This window comes from Apodemus sylvaticus, chromosome 1 (assembly GCF_947179515.1).
Source record: "Apodemus sylvaticus chromosome 1, mApoSyl1.1, whole genome shotgun sequence".
Classification (NCBI taxonomy): Eukaryota; Metazoa; Chordata; class Mammalia; order Rodentia; family Muridae; genus Apodemus; species Apodemus sylvaticus.
The window spans coordinates 195,142,987-195,163,329 of NC_067472.1; the positions used below are offsets into that span (position 1 = coordinate 195,142,987).

General features: G+C 40.3%; 1 pseudogene; it reads right to left on the bottom strand.

The window, feature by feature from the left end:
* Nucleotides 1-348: 348 nt before the first annotated feature.
* On the bottom strand, nt 349-19,247 carry LOC127668437 (uncharacterized; annotated as a pseudogene).
* Nucleotides 19,248-20,343: the final 1,096 nt, after the last annotated feature.

The window sequence follows — 20,343 nt, forward strand, 5'->3', positions numbered from 1 at the left end:
CAACAGATACTATACACTTTGAGTCTCCAACTACAAGACAGTTGCATACATGCACTGCAGGCATTCACATGTAAAAATATTTAGGGAGAAAGACTGGAAAAAACATTATTTTTATTTTTCAACACGTTTTTTTCTTTCATTTAAAGAACATATAATTCAACAATATGGAGAGAATAGTTTCCTTTGTTTTTTTTTTTTTAAACAATCCCATTATATAAACTAGTGACATGAAACTACTACAGATAGGACTGCTTAATTTCCCCAAATATACTAACACACCTCTCAAATATACTAACACACCTCTTCCTTTCTATAAAGGCCTGAATGAATCAAGGGGAGAGAGGTGTTTTATGGAATGGTGTGGTGGTATCTACAATTGTACCGATCCTCCAACTCCTCAAAGTCTTCAAGAATCCACTGCCAGAGCCCCTCATCAGATGGACCTGAATCTTGAGCATCCTCTGTACCTTGAGTGGATGCTACCATGGCTACTGAAGCTCCAGATCCTGCTATGCCAGTCTGGACTTCAACTGCTACTGATTGACTAGAGTCACCAGCCCTAACAGGGGCATGGTCATCAAGCAGGTATTCTTGCTGACTACACCTGGCACCATCACAGGCTTGATCACGATGGCTGAAGTTGAGCTTGACCATCCCTGGCTGCAGTTGAGGTTGGAAATGGAATCCTCACCAAATGTGCCTGAACCCATGGAGTCTCCATTGGCAGAAGCAATTACAGATAAGGAACCAGGAAGATGGGTTGGCTCAGAAACAGCTTCAGAGCTTCCATTTATTTCTGGAGGTGCTGCTGGGATATTCTTGAGATTCTTCCACTTGGACTTAGCCCGGGTGTTCTTGAACCAGATCTGAAAAACAAAGGAGACATCAAAGGAATACCTGTGTGCCCCCAACTTGTCACTAGGTGAAGCTTCTGGATTGAAAGGAATTTCTGCAGCAATACTGCATGAGTCCACAACAGAGAAGTCTGAAGGTCTAGATCCCTAAGGGATTGTAGTAAGATAGAATGAATATGACCTGACACCAAAAGCCTAGAGAAGATTCAGTTAGTGTGTCCTGAATTGTACTATGAGCTCTGAGGTCTAGGTCTCTGAGACCCTACAGGATAATAATATTCATCCATATTCCTACCTGGGTTGAAGCAGAATGTGAGGTCCAGCTCTTGATGCATGTATATTCAACTTCCACAACTGTCCCTAACATTAAAGAGCACAGAGCTCAGGAGTCTGATAGGGGGAGGGGGGATTGGATATTTTGGCTGTCAGAGACAGCAAAGAGAGGCATGCCTGGATCTCATGTGCTGTCAAACCAATCAACAATGCCAGTCCCCCCCCCCCCCCCGCTCCTCCCGTTTTGGGTATGTGCACTTAGCCAAATATGTTTACAGCAGGTTCTTTTGCTCCCTGGTGTATACAGTGAGTATTTTCTGATGGTTCCTTGGAGCCCAGAGTCTCTTTTGTCGGTAACCATAATTAGGTGACAGTACCATAGGTCCCACAGGAACCTGGAAATTAGATCTCACTGAGGATCTTGAAGGTATCTGATGATGAATATGCACTAAGAGGCTTCTCAGAATTGGTAAACCTGGACCCATTACAGGACCTCGTTGCATTTGGATACTTGATCTTCTTGATGGACCTTGGGACTCTTGCTGATGGAGGTCTCTTTCAAGGGCACTTAGAGGCAGAGACAGGTGGATTTCTGAGTTCGAGGCCAATCTGGCCTACAGAGTGAATTCCAGGACAGCCAGTGGCACTGAGAAAAATACTGTCTCAAAACAACAAACAAAAAAATTAAAAACCCCATACTTCAGCTATGCATCTTTTGTCATTGATCTCTAGAAGACTATTAAAGGAACTAATATTGGATTTTTCCTGTCAAAATCTATTTCAGTATCTACTAGAACAATCATGTGATTTGTTTTTCTTTCAGTTTGTTGATGTGGTGGTTTGCCTTGGTGGATTTTGATATTTAGAAGCAGCTCCCTGTATCTGGTGGATGAAGACTACTTGATCATAGTGTATGATTTCTTTGATGTGTTCTTTGATTGGGGGACTTAGTATATTGCGGTGTATTTTTGCATCAATGTTCATAAGGGAAATTGATCTGAAACTTTCTTCATTAAATTGTTCTGTGGTGTAGGTATCAGGGTGACTGTCAACTCATAGAGAATTGGAAAACCTGGGCCCATTACAGGACCTGGTTGCATTTGGATAATTGATCTTCTTGATGGACCTTGGGAATCTTGTCGACAGAGGTCGCTTTCAGGGACTGAATGACTTGATTGCATTGGACAAGTTGGAGTCTCTAGGGGACTCACTTGGAAAGGCAGATTCCTTGCAAGCTCTTGAGGCATTTGGGAACTGGTTTGTGTGGGTGCATTTGAAGACATTTGGAATCTTAAATGCAAGGACAGACCTTAGGACTTAGATGGGTTCTGATCTTATTGGAGTATGTTCTTAGAGGAGAACATGGAAAAAGGTAAAAATATCAGAAAAGTTCCAGAGACCACCCATCATGCCTACCCATCACAAGCTGTGGACTTATTATAGAGCAGGGATTATTCAGGGGCCACACTCTTTCTGACCACCTGCCAGTGCCTCCCATGCTTCTTAAGTATTCTCAACATTGCAATAAGCTTGCAAATAGCTCATGTGATAATATGAGTCTGTCAGCCTAGGGAGGCTAGCAATTGAATGTCCTCCCCCAAAGTTTAAAAGTCCTAGAACCCTGGAGGGATTGAAGTGGGAGTAGGTGGGTGAGTGGGTGAGGGGAGCATAAGGTGGGGAGCACTTTTTCAGGGTCAAAGGTGAGGAGGGGTGAAGAACTCCATGATGGAGGACCTGGATGTGGGCTGAAATCAAGCAATTAGAAAGAGGAAGGGCTGGAGAGATGACTGAGTGTTTAAGAGCTCTTCCAAAGGTCCTGAGTTCAATCCAAGGAACCACATGGTGGCTCATGACCATCTGTAAAGGAATCTGATTCCCTCTTCTGGTGTCCGAAGACAGCTACAGTGTACTCACATACATAAAATAAATAAATCTTTTCTAAAAAAAGAAAAGGAAGAAAGAGGAAAAATTTAAAAAAAAAATCAACAAAACCAAGAGCTCAACCAGGTTGGCAAACCCTTAGCCAACTTAACTAAAAGACTCTCAGAGACACAGTATTTCTTTCAGTCTACTTTGTAATTTTTTCTTTTTTTTCTTTTCAGAAAATATTGAGGTTGATCTCACACAATCATACATAAATTCTCACCTAGATAAAGCCTTACAAGAACCTATTTAGTTAAATTTGCTTTCAATTTTGCGGTAAATTTAATCCTCAGTAGATGTGAAGAAAGCTTCACAGGACCCATGGGATTCTCAGGAACTGAACCACCATCCAAAGAGCATGCATAAATTGGACCTAGCCTTCCTTGAACTTATGTAGCAGATGTTCAGGCTGATCTTCACAGGTTCTGGAGCAACTGGAGCAGGAGCTATCTCAAAAACTGTTGCATGTATATGGGATATCTACTTCTAGCTGCACTGCCTTGTATTGTGTCAGTGGAAGAACAAATGCTTAGCCTTACAGAGACTTGAAGTGCCTGATTGGGTGAGACTTCTCACCCACTCTGAAAAGAAGGGGCTGGGGGTGGGAGATGGCTGTGGGGATTGTGCATGTGGGGTAAGGGGGTGCAAATAAATAATTTAACATTTTAAAGAGTCACAGTCGGACAGTGGTGGTACACACCTTTAATCCCAGCACTTGGCAGACAGAGGGAGGAGGTTTTCTGAGTTCAAGACCAGCCTGTACTACACTGTGAGGTCCATGACAGCCAGGGCCACACCGAGAAACCTTCTCTCAGAAAAACAACAACAAAAAAATCACAGATCCTCTTCCATTCTTCTTGACTCTCTGACTCCAACCAAAAATTGAAGAGCCATAGAAGAGAAAACATCAAGTGACCTCTTCCCACTCTAATCTACACTAGAGCACTCGTGGTCAAATTAGACAAATCATGAGGCTCTTACATCTACCAAAGACTGACCCTGGTATTGAAACTCTAATCCAAGGACTTGGCCTCAAGTTAATCTTCACCTTGGCCTTCCGATAGGCTCCTCTCTCATCCCCTCAGGTCCAGCAGACATTCCCACCCTGCGGCCACATTCAGTCTGCAGCCATACCTTTGGAAATGTGGTCAGGTACAAGACCATAAGCAATAGAAGCCAGTATATGTGGGCATTATCAGAACCCAGTTCTTCCACCACAACAAACCCTGAAATACCTTCAAAATCAGGAAGCTGACCTAAAATCCTATTTCATATTGATAATAAAGTGCTTTAAGGAGGATATAAATGACTCACTGAAAGAAATACAGGAAAATACAGGTCAACAGGTAGAAGCACTTAAAGAGGAAACAAATAAATCGCTTTTTTTTTTGAAACGGTGTCTTACATTGAAAGCCCAGGCTGGCCTTGAACCCTCAGATATTCTATTGCAGTCTCCTGAGTGCTAGGATTGCAAGGACATGCCATCATGCCTGGCTTTAAGCATTGTATCTCCTGTTTTCTATGAGTGCCTTTTTCTTTTTTATATATATAATTTTTATTTTCTGTATTCTTTGTTTACATTCCAAAAGATTTCCCCTTTCCCAGATTCCTCCTCCCCATATGTCCCATAAACCTTCTCTCCACACATTCTACCTGCTTGTCACTGTACCAATACAAGATGATTTTTAGCATTGTTGCACTGTAGTACTGATTGAGGTCAGGGATAGTGCTTCCCCCAGTTCTTTTATTGTCGATAATAGTTTTGCTATTCTGGGTTTTATGCTATTCCAGATGAATTTGAGAATTGCTCTTTCAAACTTTATGAATAATTCAGTTGGAATTTTGATGGGCATTGCATTGAATCTGTAGATTGCTCTTGCATTGTGTCCATTTTTACTATATCAATCTTGCCTATCCAGGAGCATGGGAGATCTTTCCATCTTCTGAGGTCTTCTTTGATTTCTTTCTTTCGAAACATGAAGTTCTTGTCATACAGATCTTTCACATGTTTGATTAGAGTCACAACAAGGTATGAAATATTATTTGTGACTACTGTGAAAGGTGTCATTTCACTAATTTCTTTCTCAGCCTGTTTATCCTTGGAGCATAAGATTTGTTTGAGTTAATTTTATATCCAGCCACTTTGCTGAAGTTGTTTATCAGCTGTAGGAGATCTCTGGTGGAGTTTTGGGGGTCACTTAATTATACTATCATATCATCTGCAAATAGTGGTAGTTTGATTTCTTCCTGTCCAATTTGTATCCCTCTTACCGAATTGTGTTTTCTAATTGCTTTACTTAGAACTTCAAGTAATATACTGAATAAATATGGAGAGAGAGGGCAGGCTTGTCTAGTACTTGATATTAGTGCGATTGCTTCAATTTTCTCACCATTTAGTTTGATGTTGGCTACTGGTTTGCTTTTACTGTTTAGGTATGGGCCTGAAATTTCTGATCTTTATAACTGTGTGTTTTGAGCTTTACTAAAGTTTCTTTTATGAATGTGGGTGCCCTTGCAATTAGAGCATAGATGCTCAGAATGAGAGTTCTTGGTAGATTATTCCTTTGATCTATATGAAGTGTCCTGTGTCTTTTTAAATAACTTTTGGATGAAAGTCAATTTTATCTGATATTAGAATTGCTGCCACGCCTTTTGTCCTGGAAACATTTGCTTGGAAATTTGTTTTCCAGCCTTTTTCTCTGAGGTAGTGTTTGTTTTTGATAACGATATGCGTTTCATGTATGCAGCAAAGTGCTGTGTCCTGTTTGCATAGCCAGACTTTTAGTCTATGTCTTTTTATTGGTAAATTGAGTCCATTGAGGTTAAGAGATATTAAGGTATAGTGATTGTTGCTCCCTGTTATTTTTGATGTAATTTTTATGTTTGAGTGGTTATCTTCTTTTGGATTTATTAAAAGAAGATTACTATCTTGCTTTTTCTTTTTTTTTTTTTTAATCTTTTTTTATTGAGTATCTTCTTCACTTACATTGCCAATGGTAAAACCTTTCCCAATTTCCCCCCTCCCAAAAGTCCTCCTCCCCAATAATTCCCCACCCCTCCTCCCAGCTCCTGCCTCCTTGTATATGCCCCTTTACCCAACACACTCCCACCTACCCCCCCAACTCCCTCCCCTGTACATTTTCCTTTGTTGACCCTCTATTGGGTCTTTACCTGACCAAAGACCACTCCTCCCACTGATGCCCAACAAGGCATTGCTCTGCCACATTTTTGGCTGGAACTATGTACACGCCTTCGTGGATGGTCAGTCCCTGGGAGTCTTGGGGTGCCTGGGTGTCCGAAGTCATTGTTCTTCCCATGGGGCTATATACTCTTTCAGCTCCTCCGGGCAACCCTCCAGATCCTCTGATGGGGACACCAAGATTATTCCAATAGTTGGGTGCTAGTTTCTGCCTCTGTATTTGTAAGGCTTAGGTGGGGCCCTATGGAGAGAGCCATGGCATGCTTCTTTTGGTACAAACTTCTCTTCATAGTGTCAGTGTTTGGTGACTGTCTATAGGATGAATCCCCTCCTGGGCACTTGCTGGGTGGCCTTTACTTCAGACTCTGCTCCACATATTGCCTGCCTGCCGTGTTGCTCCTGTGACGATTTTGTTCCCTTTCTCAGAGGAACCATAGCACCCTCACTTAAGTCCTCCTTCTTCTTGAGCTTCCTGTGCTGGGTGAATTATAAATTGTTTATTTTGAGCTTTTGGACTAGCATCTGCTTATTTGTGAATGAATACCATGTACGTTCTTTTGTGACTGGGTTACCTCATTCAAGAAGACACTTTCTAGTTCCATCCATTTGCCTAAGAATTTCATGAATTCATTGTTTTTGATAGCTGAATACTAATCCATTGTGTATATATACCACAATTCCTGTATCCATTTCTCTGTTGAGGGACATCTGGGTTCTTTCCAGCTTCTGGCTATTATAAATAAGACAGCTATGAACATAGTGGAGCATGTGTCCTTATTACATAAAGAGCACATTCTGAGTGGTATAGCTGGGTCCACAAGTAGTACTATGTCTAATTTTCTAAGGAATCGCCAAACTGATTTCCAGAGTGGTTTTACCAGCTTGCAATTCCACCAACAATGGAGAAGTGTTCCTCTTTCCCTGCATTGTCTCCAGCTACTGCTGTCCCCTGAGTTTGTCATCTTAGCCTTTCTGACTGGTGTAAGGTGGAATCTCAGTGTTGTTTTGATATGCATTTCCCTGATAACTAAGGATACTGAATATTTCTTTAGGTGCTTTAGAGCCATTGGAGTTTCCTCAGTTGAGTATTCCCTGTTAAGTTCTGTAACCTAAATAGGGTTGTTTGATTATCTGGAGACTAACTTCTTGCATTTTTGTATATGTTAGGGTTAATAAAGATCTTTTCCCAATGTGTTGGTTGAAGTTTTGTCCTATTGACTTTATTCTTTGCCTTACAGAAGCTTTGCCGTTTTATGAGCTTCCATTTGTCGATTCTTGTTCTTAGAGTATAAGCTATTGGTTTTCTGTTCAGAAACTGTTCCCCTGTGCCCGTGTGTTCAAGTTTTGTCCCCACTTTCTGCTCTATAAGCTTCAGTGTGTCTGATTTTATGTATTGATCTTTGACCCACTTGGACTTGAACGTAGTACAAGGAGATAAGAATGGGTCAATTTGCATTTTTCTGCATGCAAACCTCCAGTGGATCTAGCCCATTTGTTTAAAATGCTGGCTTTTTTCCATTGGATGATTTTAGCTCCTTTGTCAAATATCAAGTGAATGTACATGTGTGGGTTATTTGCTCGGTCCTCAATCCTATTCCATTGCTCTTCCTGCCTGTCTGCATACTAATACTAAACAGTTTTTATAACTATCCTCTGTAGTAGAGTTTGTGGTCAGGGATGGTGATTCCCCTGCAATATCTTTTGTTGTGGGGAATAGTTATTGCTATCCTGTTTTTGTTGTTGTTGTTGTTGTTGTTATTCCAGATGAATTTAAGAATTCCTCTTTCTAGAACTATGAAAAATTGATTTGGAATTCTGATTGCATTGATGGGGATTGCACTGAATCTGTCAAATGCTTTCAGCAAGATGGCCATTTTTACTATATTGATCCTGCGAATCTGTGAGCATTGCAGATCTTTCCATCTTCTTAGTATTTCTTCGATTTCTTTTTTTAGAGGCTTAAAGTTCTTGTCATATAGACCCTTCACTTTCTTCGCAGGGTCACACCTAGGTATGAAATATTACTTTGAACTATTTTGAAAGATGTCATTTCCATAAATTCTTTCTCTTCTTGTTTATCCTTTCAGTAGACGAAGCCTAATGATTTGCTTGAGTTAATTTTATATCCAACAACTTTGCTGATGTTTTTTTTTATCAGCTTTAGGAATTCTTTGTTGGAAAGCTTGGGGTCATTTAAGCTTTCATCTGCACATAGTGATAGTTTGACTTCTTCCTTTCCAATATGTATTCCTTTGACCTCTTTTTGCTGCCTGATTGCTCTGTCTAGGACTTCAAGTACTATATTGAATAGAGAGAGAGAGAGTGAGCAGCCTTGTTTGGTCCCTGATTTTAGGGGGATTGACTCAAGTTTCTCTCCATTTAGTTTGATGTTGCCTACCAGTTTGCAGAATATTTCTTTCACTGTGTTTAGGTATGGGCCTTGGATTCCCAATCTCTCGAAGACTTTTATCATGAAGGGATGCTGAATTTTGTCAAAAGCTTTTCAGCATCTAATGAATTGACCATGTGGGTATTTTTTCCTTTAATTTGTTTATGTAGTGAATTATATTGACAGATTTCTGTATATTGAACCATCCATGCATCCCCTGGATGAAGCCTACCTGATTGTGGTGAATTACAGTTCTGACGCATGCTTGGATTCGGTTGGCCAGGATTTTGTTCAGTATTTTTGCATCAATGTTCATGAGGGAGATTGGTCTGAAGTTCTCTTTCCTTGTTTGGCCTTCTCACTGACCACCACATCTGTAAGATCAAGAGACCGAAGGTCCCTGAGTTGAAGGATGCTCAGTTACAGATATATTGTCAAAAGATGGGGCTATGGTTACCATCACAATCATTGCTGCTTTTATCTTTGAACATATTATTAAACAGATGGCTCCCAGCATTATGAAAAGCCTGATGGTTCACTACACTCCTGAACTTTAAATACCTTGTACAGTGCATCACATCACAGCTGAATGTTTCCAGCTTTCCTCTTTGGCTACTTCTCTATTTCTCACATGATGCTTTCCTGGAGCTGGAGAGAATATGATGCTTGGAGACCTTTCTATTTTCTATCATAGCCAGAAACTTCACTCTATCTGATATCAGCTTGAGATTTTAAGATAGGAGTGTAGACTTAGCATGGTTTTAAAGATGTAAAACGCTCAAAAGATTTACTGACATTCCTAGACTTGGTTCTTTACTGGGAACCTGATGTTTTTATATAAGCCATGGTCAATAGGATAAATGGTGTAGGCTTAGCTGTCCCTGAGAACTGGTCAGCTTTCTCCTAGAACAAAGCACGGTGTTAGTCATGTGCTTCAGTTCTGTGGAATGCTTTGATTTTAGTACATCAGCATAGTACATTTAGAATGATTGCATTTGAAAGTTATTTTTTAAGTTTTCCCTGCGTGAGTATGTAAAATCCAACTAATCAACTCTGTTTTCATTCCACAATGCATTATACAGTTGTGTGTGCATTGCAAGAGACTGTAATGATGGTCATTAAATCTTAATGACCTTCACGTAATATGCTTCAATTGTCACCCTAAATATACATAGCATTTAGTATAAAAGCCAAAATAGAATTATTGCTCCCTTCTGAAACATGAAATATTACCTCTCTCTTAAACTGTTATATGCTAGCTCTCAGCATCTTAATGGTAAAGCTAAGCTTCCTAGTCATATCAAGATTTTCTAGTCACTGCACAAAGAAAATGCCTAAGAGCTGCCCTATTGCTTTCTGAGAAAACAAAGTGCTGTATATTTCACGTATAAGTTGTTATACTCAATAACTTTTTGAGTTTCTTATTTACTTATAGAATAATTAGGTAATATCTAAATTAGTGTTTGAATCTTAATATTACATAACTTTAGCTAAGTTGGCATGGTTTTAGAAAGTTTCCCTAGTCATCTTAATTTGCTCCATTTTCTGACTCCTCCCTGTAAACAAAAACAGCAAGGACACTTTATCCTGATTGTTTTCTTTCTTAATTAGTTAATCTCTTATTCAGTTATAATATGTGATACTATCGTAATAAATGTAAAAAAACGTTAAAACATATTAGGTGAAAACTTTATCTAATGTGTTGGGTGAAGAACTATAGGTCAGTGTGACATATGCCATAGTGACTGGAATGTAAATGGATAATATAACTTAATAAAATAATTTTCAGGAACTGTTTCTCCTTTTATTTCATGAGAATATGATCTAACAATGAAGAATGAATATTTACAGTTACTTTGAAACAACCCCTCTATATACCCAGAGGATTCCCCACCATGTAATAATGATACATGCTCTACTATGTTCATAGCAGCCCTATTTATAATTGCCAGATGCTGGAAAGAACCCAGATATCCCTCAACAGAAGAGTGGATGCAAAAAATGTGGTATATCTACACAATGGAGTACTATTCAGCCATTAGAAACAATGAATTCATGAAATTCTTAGGCAAATGGATGGAGATAGAGAACATCATACTAAGTGAGGTAACCCAGACTCAAAAGGTAAATCATGGTATGCCCTCACTAATAAGTGGATATTAACCAGAAAACTGGAATACCCAAAACATAATCCACACATCAAATGAGGTACAAGAAGAACGGAGGAGTCTTAAAGTCTAAAAAGACTGAGTGAAGCAGTATAGAGCAAAATCAGAACAGGGAAGTGGGAAGAGTTGGGTGGGAAAACAGGGGGAGGGAAGGGGACTGATGGGACTTCCGGGGAGTGGGGGTCCAGAAAAGGGGAAATCATTTGAAATGTAAATAAATATATCAATAAATTAAAAAAAAGAATTAGTGGAGAGCATGTGTCATTTGCTTAATGATATTTATCCTATTACCACTTGCTCTTGTTGGCTTTCCTATGATATAGCTTTCCTGATTTGTTTTTTTGTTTTTGTTTTCTTTTTGGTTTTGTTTTTTGTTTTTTGTTTTTGTTGTTGTTGTTTTGGGTTTTTGAAACAGGGTTTCTCTGTGTAGCCCTGGCTCTCCTAGAACTCACTCTGTACACCAGGCCGGCCTCAAATGGAGAAATCTGCCCACCTCAATGTCCCAAGTGCAGGGATTAAAGGCATCCCCAACCACTGCCCAGCAGATATGTTTAAATAAATAACTCTCTCTTCTCTCTCTCTCTCTCTCTCTCTCTCTCTCTCTCTCTCTCTCTCTTTCTCTCTCTCTCTCTTTCTCTCTTCTCTCTCTCTCTCTCTCTCTCTCTCTCTCTCTCTCTCTCTCTCACACACACACACACACACACATGAGAGTTGGTTTATGTAGTGGATTACATTGAAAGATTTCCATATATTGAACCACCCCTGCATCGCTGGGATGAAGCCTATTTGATCCTGGTGAATTACTGTTTTGATGTGTTCTTGGATTCGGTCAGCAAGAATTTTATTGAGTAGTTTTGCATCAATGTTCTTAAGGGAAATTCGTCTGGAGTTCTCTTTCATGGTTTGGTCTTTGTTTCGTTTGTGTATAAGCATTACTATGGCTTCATATAATGAATTGTGAAGTATACCTCAGGTTTCTGATTTGTGGAATAGTTTGAAAAGTATCTGTAGTAGGTCTTCTTTGAAGATCTGATAGAATTCCCCACAAACACATCTGGTCCTGTGCTTTTGTTGTTGTTGTTGTTTTTGGTGGTGGTGGTGTTGGTGATGGTGGTGTTTTTGGAAGACTGTTAATAACTGACTCTATTTCCTCCGGTGTTATGGGAATATTTTGATGGTTTATCTGATCATGTTTTAACATTGGCACCTGGCATGTGTCTACAAAATTGTCCATTTCATCCAGATTTTCCAATTTTGTTGAGTATAAGCTTTTTTTTGTAGGATCTGATGATTTTTGGAATTTCTGCTGTTTCTGCTGTTATATCTCCCTTTTCACTAACGATTTTATTAATTTGTGTGGTTCCTCTATTCCTTCTGGTTAGTCTGCTAAGTGTTTATCTATCTTGTTCATTTTCTCAAAGAACCAACTCCTGGTTTTGTTGATTCTTTGTATAATTCTTTTTGTTTCTATTTGGTATATTTTGGCCTTTAATTTGTTTATTCCCTGCTGTGTATTCCTCTTGGATGTATTTGTTTCATTTGGTTGTACAGCTTTCAAATGTTCTGTCAAGCTGCTAATGTAAGCTCTTTCCATTTCCTTGTTGGAGGCATTTAAATATAAGAGTTTTTCTCTTAGCACATATGACTACTGACAGCTTTTCAGGATTTCTAGTTGCAACTGCTTTAAGAGGAGAATCTTCTAGAAATGTTATTGTTCATTGTTTACAGGCTTTTACTGCTAAGGGACTGCCTAAAGTTGGCAAGACAGATAATGGGCCTGCTTATACTGGAAACAGCTTTGAACAATTTTGCAAGGAATTTGGAATTGAAAATAAAACTGAAATTCCTCATGATCCAATGAGACTAGGAATTGTTGAATGTATCTGAAAAATTAGCGTTAGAAAACAAAAAAGGGGGAGTTTTAACCTCCAAGGTCACCAAAAGCACATCTCGCTTTTGCATTATTTGTTTTAATTTTTTGTAAACTGATGCTAAAGGTCAGTCTGCAGTAGATCACCGCTGGCATCCAGACACTTCCAGATCATATACCATGGTTAAATGTTGAGATCCTTTAACTAATACTTTGGAATGGTCCCAACCCTATTTTAATACGGGAATGAGATCCTGTGTGTGGTTTTTCAAATAAAGGAACTGGAGATCAATGACTACTGAAAAGATTGTTTCGCCAAGTGGCCACAAATCCTGAGCCTTCTAATGATTATGATACTAATGATGAAGGCATCTCAGAATCCCTATGAGCCATCTAAATTAACCTGAAGTGTAGTCTTCGCCCTTACTGGATAGCAGGTGTTTTCTATCAATTCTCAAAGCCACCCTCCTTACACCAGGAGGCTTGATCTTGTTTGGATCTTTGTCAGCTCCAAGTTTAGGCACTTAACTAAGCTATTACCCCTTGGAGGTTCACTTGAGTATGATGGAAAAGAGTCCTGCTCCCCAAATCCTTGGTCATGTGAAGGTTTTATCTGAAAGGTGGGATGTAGACATCCAGTGCTTAGAGACCATTTAAGCATTTGTTCTTTTCACATGTGTCCTTGAGATGGCAGGACTAGATCCCATGGTCATAGTTGGGGAGGTGCAGAAGATTTTTTTCTGTGCTGTTTGGAAATGTGAGACCACAAGGAATGTTTATTGGAAGCCCCAAAGAGATTTAATTACAGTAGCTAGGATTTCAACAGGTCCAGGCCTATCTAGTTCTAGTTATAATGGCAATGGACATTGTTGCTTCGGGGTTTTAGTTGTGCCAAAGCTGCGCTGTCTGGATCCTGGACAGGAGTAGCATCCTCTGTTAGTTTTCTCTGTAATCCTATTCCAGTGTCTGGAAAAAATGTTAGAGAAGGCTGGATTAAAGGAAGGACTTGAAAACTTTGGCTTTATAAGGAAGATTATGATTATGGATTACTTTTTTGTTTGTTTGTTTGTTTGTTTGTTTGTTTGTGACAGGGTTTTTCTGTGTAGCCATGGCTGTCCTGGAACTCACTCTGCAGACCAGGCTGTCCTCCAACTCAGAAATCTGCCTACCTCTGCCTCCCAATGACTGGGATTAAATGAGTGTGCCAGGATGGATGACATTTTACCAAAATTGTGACTTTGACATTTTCTGTAGGACCTACTAAGATCATAAATAAGCCCAAAAGAAGAAACTATAAAGATAAAAAGAAAAAAATAGTGCTAAAAGGAATAGGAGTAATACTGCTTTCTTATTTTCTTCTCCGGTATCTGGTATTCTTCAGAGTCCTACTGTTAACACCACTACTTTTTCTATATCTGCTATTCCCCTTACAGAATTAGTGGAGAGCATGTGTCATTTGCTTAATGATATTTATCCTATTACCACTCGCTCTTGTTGGCTGTCCTATGATATAGCTCCACCTTATTTGTTTTTTGTTTGTTTTCTTTTTGATTTTGTTTTTTGTTTTTGTTGTAGTTGTTCTGGATTTTTGAAACAGGGTTTCTCTGTGTAGCCCTGGCTGTCCTGGAACTCACTCTGTAAATCAGGCTGGCCTCAAACGGAGAAATCTGCCCACCTCAGTGTCCCAAGTGCAGGGATTAAAGGCATCCCCAACCACTGCCCAGCATAGATGTTTGAATAAATAACTCTCTCCTCTCTCTCTCTCTCTCTCTCTCTCTCTCTCTCTCTCTCTCTCTCTCTCTCTCTCTCTCTCTCCCTCCCTCTCTCTCTCTCTCTCTCTCTCTCTCTCTCTCACACACACACACACACACACTCACTCACTCACTCACTCACACAAACACAGTAGATTCCCTTAAAGCCAACTGCACTAGAACTGACCATGGTACAAAGAGTAGGATACATTTGTTATACTCAGTGTTTGATAATTTCTAAGTAAGCCATGGGGCCAGGTAGTGATGGCTCAAGCCTTTAATCCCAGCACTTGGGAGACAGAGACAGGTGGATTTCTGAGTTCGAGGCCAGCTTGGTCTTCAGAGTGAGTTCCAGGACAGCCAGGGCTACACAGACAAACCCTCTCTCAAAAAAAATGAAAAAGAAAAGAGGGCTGCTAAGATGGTATAGGTCTTGCTTCAAAGCCTGATGATCAGTTACCATAAGTAAGCCCCATAAAACAGAAGGTTCCCCAACGTAAACTTTGGTGGCAAAAAGAAGGAAAAGAAGCACCTGGACATGGAGTTCCAGGTGATAGTGTGTTCCACGTGGCTTGAATGCACTGTCACAGCAAAAAGTAAGACAAGGTAACATTTTATTTATATGGAAATTACACATCTAGAAGAAATGTCAAGGATTCACACACATATGATTTAATACTATTATGCTTAATACTCATGAGAGTAATTAAGCATCAGTAGCCACTCTTGTAGAGGAACTGACTTTAGTCCCAGGCATACAGAAATTGGCTCACAACTGCCTATAATACTGTCATGGGCGATCCTACACTCCTCTGTCCTGCCAAGTACCAGGTATGTCCATGCATGGATTGAGGCATTACATGTGTCTTAGTCAGTGTTTCTATTCCTGCACAGATATCATGACCAAGAAGCAAGTTAGGGAGGAAAGGATTTATTCTGCTTAAACTTCCACATTGCTGTTGCTCACCAAAGGAAGTCAGGAATGGAACTCAAGTAGGTCAAGAAACAGGAGCTGATGCAGAGGCCGTGGGGCCATGTTACTTATTGGCTTGCTTCCCCAAGCTTGCTCAGCCTGCTCTCTTGTAGATCCCAAGAATACCAGCCCAGCGATGGTACCACCCACAAGGAGCCCTCTTCCCTTGATCACTAAGTGAGAAAATACCCCACAGCTGAATCTCATGTAGGCATTTCCCCAACTGAAGCTCCTTTCTCTGTGAAAGGATGTGTCAAGTTCACACACTAAACCATCCAGTACAACATGTAAAAATAAATTAAGGCTGGGCATTATAACAGAGCCTTTTAATCCAACTACCTGCAAGGCAAATGGATGAGGATCTCCATTTGTGGAAGGCAGTCTTGTTTACATAAGCACTTCCAGGAGAGTTAGAACTACATACAAAGGCCCTATGTTAAGAAATCAAAAATAATGCCAGGAGGTGGTGGCACGTGACTTCAATCCCAGCACTTGGGAGCCAGAGGCAGAGAGATTTCTTAATTCAAGTCCAGCCTGGTCTAGAGATTGATTGCCAGGATAGCCAGTGTTACACAGAGAAACCCTGTCTCAAAAAAACAAAAAAAAAATCCAAATTAAAATAAGATGAATAAATCTTTGTAATTGAAAAACAAAACAACTGTCATTGTACTAGCTGTTCTGCCAAGAGTAATTATAAAAATTCCTTTCAGAAAATAATTAACACTATTTTACCTACAATCTGATTTAATACTACCTAATGAATATTCACTTTGTGTGACATCATCACCCTTCATATCACTGGCTATTCTGGAATAGTCTCAAACTCACTTGAGTTTGACTCTGCCTCCAAATACTGAGGATAAAGGCATGTAACACCACTCCTGGATTAATTTTTCTAAACAGGCTTTGGGAACAACGAACAGGCTGCCCTGGAGATTAGAATCCTTCCATCATAATTCATGGCATTAAAAGTGAGCCCTTCCAGCCTGATGGGGGTGGTGCACTCCCTTATTCCTAAAACTTGGAAGGCAGAGGCAGGCAGATTTCTCAGTTCCAGGCCAGTCTGGTCTAAAGACTGAGTTCCAGGACAGCCAGAGCTACACAGAGAAAAACTGTCTCAAAAAACAACAACAACAAAAGTGAACCCTACCACACCCAACTTAATTCATTTTCTACAAGTTCATTTGCATTTTATTCAGTTTTCTGTGAGTGTGCATGTCTCATGTGTGGGGGTCCGTGTGACTCAAAAAGGGATTCAGAGCCCCTGCATCTGGAGTTATGGCATATATGGGATTCCAGACCAATTAGGAACCAAATTCCAAGAGTCAAGATCAACAAGCAATCTTTTCTTTTGTTGTAAATGCAGGTGTTTACATGCATATGTGTCAGTAATAAGTAAGCATGCCTGGAAATCTACACACAGAAGGAAGACTAAGACTCCAAAGAAATACCACTCCCAATCGATGGTTCTGAGCCACCTAGAGGAGGCGGTGAAATAAACCAGGCTTCCTGATAAAGCAACTATTGCTCTGAATCACTGAGCCATCACTGTATCCCCACAATAAGTAACCCTCAGTTAAATCCAGCTCTAGTCCCAGAATGCTTAGAGTTTTGATATTTTGCAATAGTATGTAATGGAAGAGGTCACATTAAATAAAATTCAAGTAAGATATGGTGATGCACTCCTTAAGCCCAATACTTGGGACACCAAAGCAGGTAGATCTCTGTGAGTTCCAGACCAGCCTTGACTATAGAGTAAGTCAGAGGACTACCATGGCTGTTACAAAAAAAAAAAACTGTCTCAAATAAAGGAGAAAAATCAAACTGTACTCAAGAAAGCACTTTTATTTAAAGAAAAATAAACTGCACATCCATTATGAAAAGAAACAGAGTAACAAACTCATTTGGCACACACCAATAAAATCAGCACAGTGGATGCTGGAGAAGAGTGTCAAAGAGGGGGACGAGCCCTCTTGGGAGCTCTCAGAGACTCCGTGGCCAACCAAAGACCACACACACACACACACACACACACACACACAGGGTTTGAACTTAGGCCCTCATAATATATGTAGCAGATGTACACCTCAGACTTCATGTGGGTCCCCCAATAACTAGAAAGGAAGTTATTGGCTGGCCTCAGCAGGATAGGATGCACCTAATCCTGCAGAGACTTGATGCATTAGCTTCGAGGTAGACACATGGGGGAACCCTATGAGAGAAAGGGTATAGAAGAGGGACTGTGAGGAGGAGTTGAGGGGGAGGTAGTGTTCAGAACATAAGATGGATATATTCATTAATGGGAAACACTGCCTAGCCAAAGATGAAGGAGAAATTGAGGCAATGGCCAATCAATTGTCAGCACAAATTGTAAACCATTGTATGGCCAAGAACCAATCCCTGAAACTATTAATGATACTCTGTTATGTTTGTAAATAGGAACCTTGCAAACTATGCTATAATCATTGTTATACTCCTGGGGAACTGGCTAGCCCAATTGCAATCCAGTGCCTCTCATTCAGCAACCAATAAGAATAAATTCAATTAAAAATAAAAAAGGAAACTGGTGGTTAACCTAAAATGCTACCTCCTTTTGGGCCTTGGGCAGCTTGGATATATAACAGGGCTTCACATCAGAGACTTTCATTAAGGGCAGAAGTGCTGCACGTCTTTAATCCCAGCACTTGGGAAGCAGAGGCAGGTGGATTTCTGAGTTCGAGGCCACCCTGTCTAATGAGTGATTTCCAGGACAGCCAGGGCTGCACAGAGAAACCCTCTCTTATAAAACCAAGAGAGAAGAGAGAGAGAGAGAGAGAGAGAGAGAGAGAGAGAGAGAGAGAGAGAGAGAGAGAGACAGAGACAGAGAGAGAGAGAGTGACAGAGACAGAGAGACAGAGACATAGAGACAGAGAGACAGAGAGTCAGAGAGAGAGAGAGGGGCTTTCATAGGTCTGAGCAATGGAGATTGATTCTGTGTCTGAGACCATACTTGAGCTAGGAGGAGAAAAGTTGCGATGTTCCTTCCCATGTGGAAAATATGGGTTCTGAGTCTGGACACATGGGCTTTGGATTCGTGGAAAGTGAGAACTAAGAACAAACTGTCCCTGGGACAAGATATCCTCAAAGGCAGAGATTAGCAGAAAGACATGGCAATTTTGAGTAGGAGTCATTCACAGGTATCCTGGCCTTGTATCTTCATTTATACCATACTCCTTTTCCTCTGCTTCCTTTGCTTCCTAGACCTTGTATTCTTTAGGTAGATCTCACAGGCTTCATCAGTTTTGAAGAAGATGGCCATCTGGTCTAGGGAATTACTAAAGGGGCTAGGTTCAGGAATAGGGTTCATACCTGACGGTACATGACAGAGGGAGAAGGTGGATTCTGGCATTTGGGTAATATTTGAAGGTCTGAGTCAAGGAGGAAAGTTTAAACTCGAGGGTCTCTCATAGAGAGAATCTGGATTGGCTGACACATCAAGTCAACAAGGAACATTGGAATGTCCAGACCTATCACTAGATAGGTGCCCTGTTTTCCTGGGAAGTTCTCTACATGTCTGCCTCTGATGCTCCTCAATAATGTGGCTTTTGCTGAAACACACTTGTTCCAAGGACTGACCAATGAGGGAGAAGCTGGATTCCTGATGGTGGTATTTCCTCGATGGCCTAAACTGAGGAGGAGAGCTGATATCCAAATGTCTCTGGTGCACAGAACCACTACTGGTAGCAGAAACAGGAACTTTACCACCTTTGGGGTAGGGAGGCCTATAGTGAAGTCCACTTCCAGTCTTCCCAAGCAGTGGTTGACCCTTCTTCTGAATTTCGCTGGCTCGTCTATTCTTGAAATACATCTGGACTTAAAAAGGAAATGTTGTTATACTCTATTGAGTCTCTTTTTGACGACTTTGAGTCTCTTTTTGAGTCTCTTCTTTACATAAAGAATAATTAGGTAATATATAAATTATCGTTTGAATCCTAACATTATGTAACTTTAGCTAAGTTGGCATGGTTTTAGAATGTTTCCCTAGTCATCTTAATTTGTTCCATTTTCTGACTCCTTCCTGTAAACAAAAATGGCAGGGACACTTTATCCTGATTTTTTCTTTCTTAATTAGTTAATCTCCTATTCTATTATAGTATGTGATACTATCTATCGTAATAAATGTAAAAAAAAAAGTTAAAAAATATTACGGGAAAATTTTATCTAATGTGTTGGGTGAAGAACTATAGGTCAGTGGGACATATGTTATAGTGACTGGAATGTAAATGGATAATATAATGTAATAAAATAATTTTCAGGAACGATTTCTCCTTTTATTTAATGAGAACATAATCTAACAATGAAGAATGAATACTTACAGTTGCTTTGAAACAACCCCTTTATATAAACCACAGTGGTACACAACGTCTACAGATAGGCCTGGTTAATTCCCACAAATACTGACATGAAGGGTGTACATAAAACACTTTTTCATGACTATAAATGTCTGGAATGGTCAAGGAGCTGAGAGATGTAACTTGATTTGGGGTGTAATCCAGAGTAAGTCAGTCCTCGGATTTGTCAAAGTCGTCAAGGATTCTTTGCCAGAGTTCCTCTGCAGATGGACCTGAACCTTGAGCCTCTTCTGGGCAATGGGTGGCAGCTTGTAGGACATCTGTAGATTCAGTCACTGCTAGATCAGTCTGGGCTTCAACTGCTGCTGATTGACCAGAATCCCAAGCTGTAATGGGAGCATGGCCAACAAGCAGATCTTCTTGCTGACTACACCTGTCTGCATCACTGGCCTGATAATGATGCAGAGAAGATTCCTGGATGCAGTGGAGTTTGGGAGTGGAATCTTCACCAAATGTGCCTGAACACATGGGCTCTCCATCCTCAGCAGCAACAAGAGGTATGGAACCAGGAAAGTGAGTTGATTCAAAAACAGCTTTAGAACTTCCATTGGT